Source organism: Physeter macrocephalus, chromosome 11 (assembly GCF_002837175.3).
Source record: "Physeter macrocephalus isolate SW-GA chromosome 11, ASM283717v5, whole genome shotgun sequence".
NCBI classification, from domain to species: domain Eukaryota; kingdom Metazoa; phylum Chordata; class Mammalia; order Artiodactyla; family Physeteridae; genus Physeter; species Physeter macrocephalus.
Genome location: NC_041224.1, coordinates 50,597,931 through 50,607,772, shown reverse-complemented (window position 1 = coordinate 50,607,772; position 9,842 = coordinate 50,597,931). Strand labels below are relative to the sequence as shown.

The following is a 9,842-nucleotide window of genomic DNA, read 5'->3' as shown; positions in this document are numbered from 1 at the left end:
AATAAATAAATTTTTAAAAAAGAAAAATAATTAATTTTTAAAATCTACATTTAAAAAAAAGACAAGAGATAAGTGTTAGCAAGGATGTGGAAAAAAGACCTTGTGCACTGTTGGTGAGAATGTAAATTGGTGCAGTCACTATGGAAAACAGTATGGAGGTTCCTCAAAAGATTAAAAATAGAACTACCATATGATCTAGCAAGCCCGCTTCTGGCTATATATCCAAAGGGAATGAAGTTAGGATTTCAAAGAGATATCTGCACTCCCATGTTCATTACAGTATTACTCAGAATAGCCAAGACATGGAAACAACCTAAATATCTGTTGATGAATGAATAAAGAAGATGTGGTATATTTTATTTTTATAAATTTATTTTATTTATTTATTTTTGGCTGCATTGGGTCTTCGTTGCTGCACGTGGGCTTTCTCTAGTTGCGGCGAGTGGGGGCTACTCTTCGTTGTGATGCGCGGGCTTTTCATTGCAGTGGCTTCTCTTGTTGCAGAGCATGGGCTCTAGGTGCACAGGCTTCAGTAGTTGTAGCTCGCGGGCTCTAGAGCACAGGCTCAGTAGTTGTGGCGCACGGGCTTAGTCGCTCCACGGCATGTGGGATCTTCCGAGACCAGGGCTTGAAACTGTGTCCCCTGCATTGGCAGGCAGATTCTTAACCACTGCGCCACCCGGGAAGCCCCAGAGGTGGTATATTTATACAATGGAATATTGTTCAGCCATAAGAAGAAGGAACTCTTGCCATTTGGGACAATAGGGATGGACCTTGAGGGCATTATGCTGAGTTAAATAAGTCAGACAGAGAAAGAGAAATACTGTGAGATTTTACTTACATGTGGAATCTAAAAAGACCAAACTTGTAGAAACAGAGAGCTGAATGGTGGTTACTGGGTGCTGGAGGCAGGGGAGATGGGGAGTTGCTGGTCAAAGTGCACAAACTTCCAGTCAGAAAATGAATAAGTTCTGGGGATCTAACACACCGCATCGTGACTATAGATAACAATACTGTACTATATATTTGAAAGCTGCTAAGAGAGTAGATCGTAAATGTTCTCAAGACAAAAAAGAAATGGCAATCATATGACATGATGGAGGTGTTAGCTAACACTATGGTGGTAATCACATTGCAGTATGTAAGTGTATCAAATCAACTCTGCACAGCTTAAATTTGCAGTGTTATATGCCAATTATATCTCAATAAAGCTGGGAAAAAATCTGAATAATAATAATGCCTCAATATTATCAAATATCCAGTCAGTGTTCAAATTTCCGAAGTGTCAAACGCCCTAATTCTTTTACACAGGTTATTTGACTCAGGATCAGGTAACTTCCACAAAGAGCAATTGGTTGATTTGTCTCTTTTAATCTGTGTGTTCCCCTATGGTCTCTTTTTCTTTTCTCCTTTGGAATTCATTTGTTGAAGTAACTGAGTTGTTTGTCCAATACAGTTTCCTGCAGTCTGGACTACTTCCCCGTGGTGTCATTTTACACATTTCTCTGCCTCTCTATTTCCTGTAAGTTTGTGTTGGAGCTACCGGCTTGACTGGACTCAGGTTCCCTTTTTTTTTTTTTTTGGCAAAACTCCTTCACAGGTGGTGGAGCCTTCTTCTTTCAAAGGAGGCACATGTTTGGTTGTCTCTCTTTTGACCGTATTAGCCATCACTGCTGCTTAGTGCTTAGATATTCAATCATTAGGGCTGCCCATGTTTTTTTCTTAATTGAGATATAATTCACACACTATAAAATTCACCATTTTAAAGTGTACAATTCAGTGGGTTTCTAGTATATTCACAAGGTTGTGAAACCATCATCATTATGTAATTCCAGAACATTTTCACCACCCGCAAAAGGAAGCCCATTCCCATTAGCAGTCACTCCCCATTCTCCCCTAACCCCAGGTCCTGGCAACCACTAATCTACTTTCTATCTCTATGGATTTTCCTATTCTAGACATTTCATATAAATGGAATCAAGTGTGGTCTTCTGCGACTGGCATATTCACTTAGCTCAGTGTTTTCAAGGTCCATCCATGTTGTAGTATGTATCGGTACTTCATCCCTTTTTATTCTGAAATAAGAAGCATTGTATGGACAGACCACATTTTGTTTATTCATTCATCAGCTGATGGACATTTGGGTTGTTTCTAATTTGGGGCCATTATAAATAATGGTGCTATGCATATCCATGTACAAGTTTTTGGGTGGATGGATGTTTTCATTTTTCTTGAGTACAACTGCTGGGTCATACGATGACTCTATGTTTAACATTTTGAGTAACTGCCAGACTGTTTCCCACAGCTGGTGCACCATTTTACATTCCTGGGAGCAGCGTATGAGGGTTCTGATCTCTCCACATCCTTACCAACACTTGGTACTGTCGTCTTTTTGATTATGGCCCTCCTGGTGGGTGTGAAGTGCCCATGGGTTTTGAATAATTCCTTACCCAGGCTTGGGTTGCACACACTCAGCATTAAAGCTCAAACACACCGTGTTTTCGAGGCAGACAGGTAGCGCCGGTTCCCATATGCACGCTCCCTGCCTTGCTCCCGTGGTATGTGCTGCGGGGAATAAAAGCTGAATGAGACACAGCATCTGCCCTCGAGGCGCTCAAGGTCCAGTCCAGGAGATGTGAACCAGCTCTTCCGTTGGCAGGAACAGAGGCCCCAGCAAGTGGGCTCCAGTAAAGGGAAGGTTTGCTGCAAGGCCTCCTTGGGGGTTTCACAAATGAGGACAAGAATCAGGTCTCTCTCTGCCCCCCACCCCATCCATCCTCCTCACTCACCTGCCTCTGCTCACCACCTCTCTCAGTTTACCCACAGCCTCTGTACCCCCATCTCCCAATGTTGACTGACAAGTGGCTCCGGGCTCCACGTGGTCCTCTGTCCAGGCATCAGTCACGGTCACCTAATGGCTCAGCTTCACTTCTCCATCCCACACTCTCCGGCGGGCACGTGTTTCTATGCCAGGCCCCAGAGGCCCATGAAGGGTCCCCTGGTCCATCCAGCTGTGGCCAGGGAGAGGAGCAGGGGCCTGTGGGATGAGAGAGAGCCTTCCAGCCCCAGCGGTCAGGGCAGACACAGCCACGTCAGGGGCAGGTGAGGTCTCTGCCAGGCCTTCAATAACTAGGAATTAGAAAGATGGAGAAGAGGGGCCTTTTATTCCAGGTACGAAGGTACGAAATGACAGGATGCTCTCAAGACCCAATGGGTGAGTGGTTTTAGAGAGAGGGAGAAGTGGAAAAGAACAGAGAGGCGGCCTTTGTTGCATGGTTTGGGGTCATGATTGTTAAGCTGGAGGTTCTTTTGTACAGATCAGTGGTTTTCTAACTTATTTTTAGCAACAGACACCTTTGGTTGCCACATCAAATATTACCCAGAAGCTTCAGGCATGAATCCAAGGAGAAAGAAAGGCCACTCTGGTCAGAGCAGAGGTGGGGAAAACAAAGTGGCCTGTCCAGGCTCCCTCCATCCCCTCTGTCCCCTCATCCTCACCTCAAGGCCCCCCCACCAATTCCTGGAGCTCTGCAGAACAAGGACACCCTCTGATGGGCCCTGGGCAGCTACGGGAGTGTTGTTGCAGAAGAATGAGAGGGTCATTTGAAAAGGGAAAGGATTGAGCAGGCTAAGAAGAAGGGCAGAGAGCCTAGGACTATGGAGGGGCGACCACAGAGATGGACAGGCTTTAAGAAGAAAGATGGCACAGGGTTTAGTACAGTTTGAGGGAAAAGGAGAAGCCTTGTTAAGGGCGGTTCTGAGCCTCGGAGCCTGTGGATGAACCACGTGTGGCAGGGGACCCAGGGGGAGAGGAAGGTGACAAGCCTGCAGACATGCTGAGTTGGCAGCAATGGCAAATAAAAAACCCAGAAAAACAGGTTACTCCATAAGCTGCTAAGCAAGAGTGGGGTCCCCACTGCTGCTCTGAGGGGCAGAGCAAGGCCAGCCTTCCCAGAGGCTCCGCTGTCTTGGGAAACACCTAATCCAAGCAATTGGCTGAAGGCTGTCTTGGTTGGGGCAGGGAGGTTTAAGGCCTGATGAGAAGTTAGAGTTAATTAAATCATACCAAATTACAGTAAAACCTCATTGCTTCAGTCTTGGTTAATTAAAAATAGCGACTATTTCAAAGCCACTGCTAGGCCCCAACCAACCAGATGCCTTTTTTGACTGTTTAATAAAAGTGCTGAGATAAGCCGAACCTGGTAAATGCAAAATCCAGTGGGGGTTGGAGAATTTTGCTTTTTGTTCTTTGGATTTCAAATTAATACGGTTTTATTGTAGAAAAAGTTCAGGTACCTGTATGCAGCGATGCCAGCAGGATGCCAACTGCCAAGCAATAGAGCTCTAAAATAATTAATATTTCTCCTTGGCCTGTCAACCTCATACGCCTAGAACTATAGATTCTGGAGTTTTTCCCCCAGAAAATCTTCTTTGTGTGTTAGGAGAATCCAGCCCATCCACACAAAGCCAATTTTTGAAAAGTACTACTCAGTCCACCAACTATTTATTTTAAAAACAATTAGTCAGTAGTTAGCTACTGTCTTCAAAATAGAGCACTGACCAGGCGTCCAGCTCTAGGTGGGAGACCCCGGCAGGGACCAGGCAACGCCTACATGGCCAGTGCTCCCTGACCACCTTTGGCATTTGTTCCGGCCCTGCCCTGCTCAGGGGCTTTGCGGAGCTTGCTGCAGCTGGTCTCAGGGCCTGGAATTCACCTCGCTGTCTGGCTGGCCCTGCCCAAGCCCCCAGGGCTCCCTGTGTCAGGCCCAGATGCATGCATCAGAGATCCACAGGGAGCAGGACCTGGTGAGTCTGCTCATTTATCTTCCCAAACTGGAGCCCCAGCCTGGGCACAGCACAGGCCATGACTCTTTAGGAGACAGGGGACTCGCTCAGAAGGGTGACTGTCACTTTCAAACCATATACAGTCACATAGAAACAAATGAACACGTTTGAAATTTGAAAATTCATGATTTTCTCTTTGGTGAAAATAGCTACTTTAAGAAGATAGGTACAGGGCTTCCCTGGTGGCGCAGTGGTTAAGAATCCACCTGCCAATGCAGGGGACAAGAATCCACCTGCCAATGCAGGGGACACGGGTTTGAGCCCTGGTCTGGGACAATCCCACATGCCAGGGAGCAACGAAGCTCGTGCACCACAACTACTGAGCCTGAGCTCTAGAGCCCACGAGCCACAACTGCTGAAGCCTGTGCACCTAGAGCCCGAGCTCTGCAGCAAGAGAAGCCACCGCAATGAGAAGCCCGCACACTGCAACAAAGAGTGGCTCTCGCTCACCACAGCTAGAGAAAGCCCACGTGCAGCAATGAAAACCCAATGCAGCCAAAAGTAAAATAAATTTATTAAAAAAAAAAAGAGGACAGGCACAAATTATTCTGGGAAAAGGGATTTATCGCTGAAAGAAGCAATCTTAGCTGCTTCTATCCTTACTGCTTCTTCCCCGTTAGTCTGTGTAACTCAGTGTATTCATTTGCCAGGGCTGTCGTATCAAAGGACCACAGACAAGGCGGGCTTCAACAACAGAAAGTTATTTTCTCACCGTTCTGGAGGATAGAAGTCCAAGATCAAGGTGTCAGCAGGGTTGGTTTCTCCCGAGGCCTCTCTCCTTGGCTTGCAGATGGCTGTCTTCTCCCTATGTCTTCATAGGGTCTCCCCTCTGTGTATCTTGTCTCCAAAGTCCCTTGTCTCATAAGAACACAGTCATATTAGATTGGGGTCTCAACTAATGACCTCATTTTACCTTAATTATCCCTGTACAGAACCTGTCTCCAAATACAGTCACATTCCGAGGTACTGCAGATTGGGATTTCAACATATGAATTTGTGGGGGGGGTCACAAGTCAGCCCATAATACTTGGGAGCTGGCATCATCTGTACACAGACTAGAATTTAGATTTTAATACCCTGAAGGCCCTGTGAGTTGTCAATGATATGCAAGACACATAAAAATATTCCAAGCCCCTTAAATCCCAATTATTAAGTAAACATAAATATTTCTACAGTGTATAGAGGTTATGCTGCGTTTATTAATCTTATTTGTTGATAATCTACTTTTATGTTTTCTTACAGAACTGCTTATGTTATGCTTCCACATAAGAGGGCCGTGCAGAAGGAAAAATTTTCTGAGTTATAGTATAGTATAGTATAGTAATGATACTTGAATGCAAATTCTGTTATGAACTCCCTTTGTAACTATATTTAAATAAGTCATAGCAATTATTTTTATATGACATTTAAAAATACTCGTTTTTCATTCTTTACAGATCTTGTGCGGTAGTTATAAAAATAACTGGACACCTGTCAGCATAAGACAAGAGGTTGGTAAAAAAAAAAGCTGTAATCCACAAAGTTTGTCACACCACTTTATACTTTCTTCAACACAGCTTAGGATCTCTGCCCAGCACCCCACATTCCTTCTAGCAAATTCTCCAATACTGACTATTCATTGTACAAAGGGCTAAGGTTTCAGAGAAAATAAAAACTAAAAAACGTTGTTTGAGAGCTTTGGGCCCTCCCTCACTGAGGTGGGTCCTTGCTGACAGGTCAGAGTTCAGCAATCAGCACTCCGAGGTGCACTCAGCACTCAGCCCGAGGTCCTGCTTGGCCCCTCGGTGGGAAGCCAGCCTCCATCCTGCCCCTGGATCTGTTTCCTTGGGCTACAGGCAGCCGGCACTGCCCTACAGCCTGTGCTTCTCTGCCTCCTATCCCGGCCCACTGCCTAGTTCTGACTTCTCAGAGGTTGTTAAGCAGACTCCTTCTACTTTGCCTGCTCTTTGAAGGTAATCCTGGGCACATCACACTTGGGATTGTGTGTTCCCTGTGTGGACATCACCACTCAAGGCTCTGCCTGCCCCATTACTTCCCTCCGTCAGGAAAGACCCATCTCTTCAGATTTCAAAGTCTGGGGACTTGGTTTGACTTCCTGTTTCTCCTGAGTGTCAGGGCCCTGACACTGCCTGCATTTGCAGAGGGTGTGACAGACACCCTTGGAGCCAAGGTGGAGCCACAACCTGGAGACTTCCTGGGCTCCTGGCTCCTGCCCACCACGCCCGTCCTAGGAACATCCAAAATCCAAGAACCAGGTTAGCAACGCAGAGGACTGTGTCCATCAACAGTGTGAGAAATGCTGTTTATTACCCACTTCGCTCCCCTCCTCTCTCCAGTTCCAAAGCTTTCCAAGTCCCTGACGCTGTACAGAGGCCATGGGTAGATTGTACAAAGCTGCCTGCCAGGCCCTCAATCTGGTCAAACCATGGCTCTGCCCTTGCATGACTGCTGACCCCTTCACCTTCAACCCAGACCCAGCACCTCTCCCTGCCACCTCCTCAGGCCAAAAGGGACCTTCATTAAAGAACTTCACCCTTGCTCCCTGCACCTCTAGACAAGGAAGCACAACATTTTCAGAAACAGATCAAATTATATTAAAAGATCTGGGACTTCCCTGGTGGTGCAGCGGTCAAGAATCCGCCTGCCAATGCAGGGGACATGGGTTCGATCCCTGGTCTGGGAAGATCCCACATGCGGCGGAGCAACTAAGCCTGTGCACCACAACTACTGAGCCTGCGCTCTAGAGCCCACAAGCCACAACTACTGAGCCCGCGCACTGCAACAACTGAGCCCACATGCCACAACTACTGAAGCCCACATGCTGCAACTACTGAAGCCCGTGTGCCTAGAGCCCGTGCTCCATAACAAGAGAGGCCATTGCAAGGAGAAGCCCGTGCACCGCAACGAAGAGCAGCCCCCACTCACCACAACTAGAGAAAGCCCGTGCGCAGCAACGAAGACCCAAGGCAGCCAGAAATATATGTATAAATAAATAAAAGAAACTTAAAAAAAAAAAGATCTAACAGTCAAGATATTTTAAATAGTCACAAAGTACAAAGCATAACTTTGCTAAATAGATGGGTTAGTAAATGGACAGGAGCTGACTGAGTTCCTTATTCACAGAGCAGCTCTGGACATCAGGAGAGTATGAGCCATGGCTGGGCATGGACACAGCCTCATTAGACTCACCAGGTCATTCGAGTGACTTAATGAAAAGCAGGCCACTCCTCCAGGCTGCATCCTCCCATTCTGGTCTGAGTTGAGCTGTTGGGTATGCAGCTGTTGTGCAATGGTGCTACCTGGTGGTCCTTTGTGGAATAACCACTGTAGTGGCTGCTCTCCCATCACTGAGTTCCTGAGACTGAAATGTCTGATTGCTTTCCCTGTGGTCCACTGTCTACCCGTGTGTCACCACAAATGGAAGGAGTGAACATTGGCATTCCCCTCTCTTGCTTTTATTTCTCTGAAAAATGAAATTTCCCAGTTATCTTCACTGATACATTATGGGAAAAACAGGGGATTAAAATTAGGAGATTCAGGCTCATATCCCACTTAGCCAACCTGATTATTACAGGACTTGGGAAAGTTACTCAGCGCTCTTAGCAACCTTTTCCTTACCTGGAGAGCAAAGATAATAGTAGGATTCTTGTGGGGATGATATGATAATATACGTAAAACTGTGAGCAGGGTGTCTGGTCCAGGAGAGGTGATCAAAATCAAGCACACCTAAGCTGTAGAGTCCTAAGCCATGGTGATGCATTTCTGAAGGAGGCTTAGCTAGTTCTGCCTTCAGTGGCTGGAATGTAATTGTCTCTTGGTCAAGTCCTACCCGTTTGCTGGCTGTGGCTAAAGTTGTAATGGAGGGTGTGTCCCAGCAGGTGAGTAACTGCTTAGAGCCCAGCGGACACAGTTTGGGGCAGTGCCCACCACCTGACACTGGTCCCACCGAGTATGCAAATGGTGAGGCAGGTATCTCTGCAAACTCTGACCCAAGGCCAAGTGGCAGTTGAAGTAACTAAACCCTCTAAGCCTTGGTTTCTTTGTCTGTGAAATGAGGCTAATGTAACAAGGTGAGCAATTTAGTAAAACCAAAAAATTGGTCTTTGGGGTTTGGTTTGGTTTCAGCCGTGTGGGTGTGGCGTAGAAGTGGCATTCGCTAATGCTTTTGCTCTGAATGCCCAAAGGAAGAATAGAGTTTCTTCTTTCCCCTTCCCCGCTTCCCATTCTGGGAAGCAGAGGTAATTTTGGGGTTTCTGAAAGGGTGCACTCTCTCACCTACCCACCCCAACTCCGCAAGTAAAGAGCTGTTATGTTTTAGGCCCCTGAGGCGGGGGAGAGGGAGCCATCTGTTGGTTCCAGAGGGAAGGGGGGATGAGAGTGGCGGCTTGAGTTGAAGAGGGGAGTCGACTGTGCCAGTGGTGGTCTCGGCAAAGGGGGAAGAGTCGCGTCGGGGTGGGCTGGCCACGACTGCCCGCAGGGACAGGGCATGAAGACCCGGGGGCTGCACCAGGACTCGATAGCGCCGCTGCCCCCCAGGGACCAAGACGAGTGAAGAGCCAGTCTCGGCAGTGCCATGGTGACCTGAGGCCCAGAGCTCCACTTCCTTGGACCCCAGGGAGCAGAAAAGGTCCTCGCACACAACCGAAGGGGTTTCCTTCCGAGCCTGGGAGCTAGGAAACGGAAGGAAACTGCTAACTGTTGCGCCCGAAGGTCGCGGAGCGGATCCACACCCACGGCCCTGACGCGGCAACCTGGGACAGCTGGGGAGGAGCCGCTGCCCCGCAGTACCGCTCAGGGCCCGCCGCTCTGTCCTGGCCGCGCCGGGTTCGCGTTCCAGACCCTGGGCACAGAGGCCCCACGCACGAAGAGGAGCGCGGGGAAAAGAACTTTTACGATCCACTTCCTAAGGCGCTGCCGGCAGGAAGTACTTTTTCCTAATCAAGAAATTCTGGGGCTTCCCTGGTGGCGCAGTGGTTGAGAGTCCGCCTGCGGATGCA

At 47.7% G+C, this 9,842-nt stretch overlaps 1 long non-coding RNA gene across 8 annotated transcripts in view; it reads right to left on the bottom strand.

Moving 5' to 3' along the window:
• Positions 1–1,901: 1,901 nt before the first annotated feature.
• The window catches only part of LOC114487156 (uncharacterized), a 12,488-nt gene continuing 4,547 nt past the window's right edge, over positions 1,902–9,842 (bottom strand). For 4 of the 8 annotated variants that reach the window (XR_003681949.2, XR_003681952.2, XR_003681950.2 and 1 more), the window contains 3 exons: positions 8,035–9,515; positions 5,558–5,703; positions 1,902–3,129 (listed from right to left, as the gene is read on the bottom strand). This is a non-coding gene — a long non-coding RNA (uncharacterized lncRNA). The remainder of the gene's footprint in view (positions 3,130–5,557; positions 5,704–8,034; positions 9,516–9,842) is intronic. The other 4 variants (XR_003681954.2, XR_003681951.2, XR_008618565.1 and 1 more) reach the window with 4 other exon arrangements.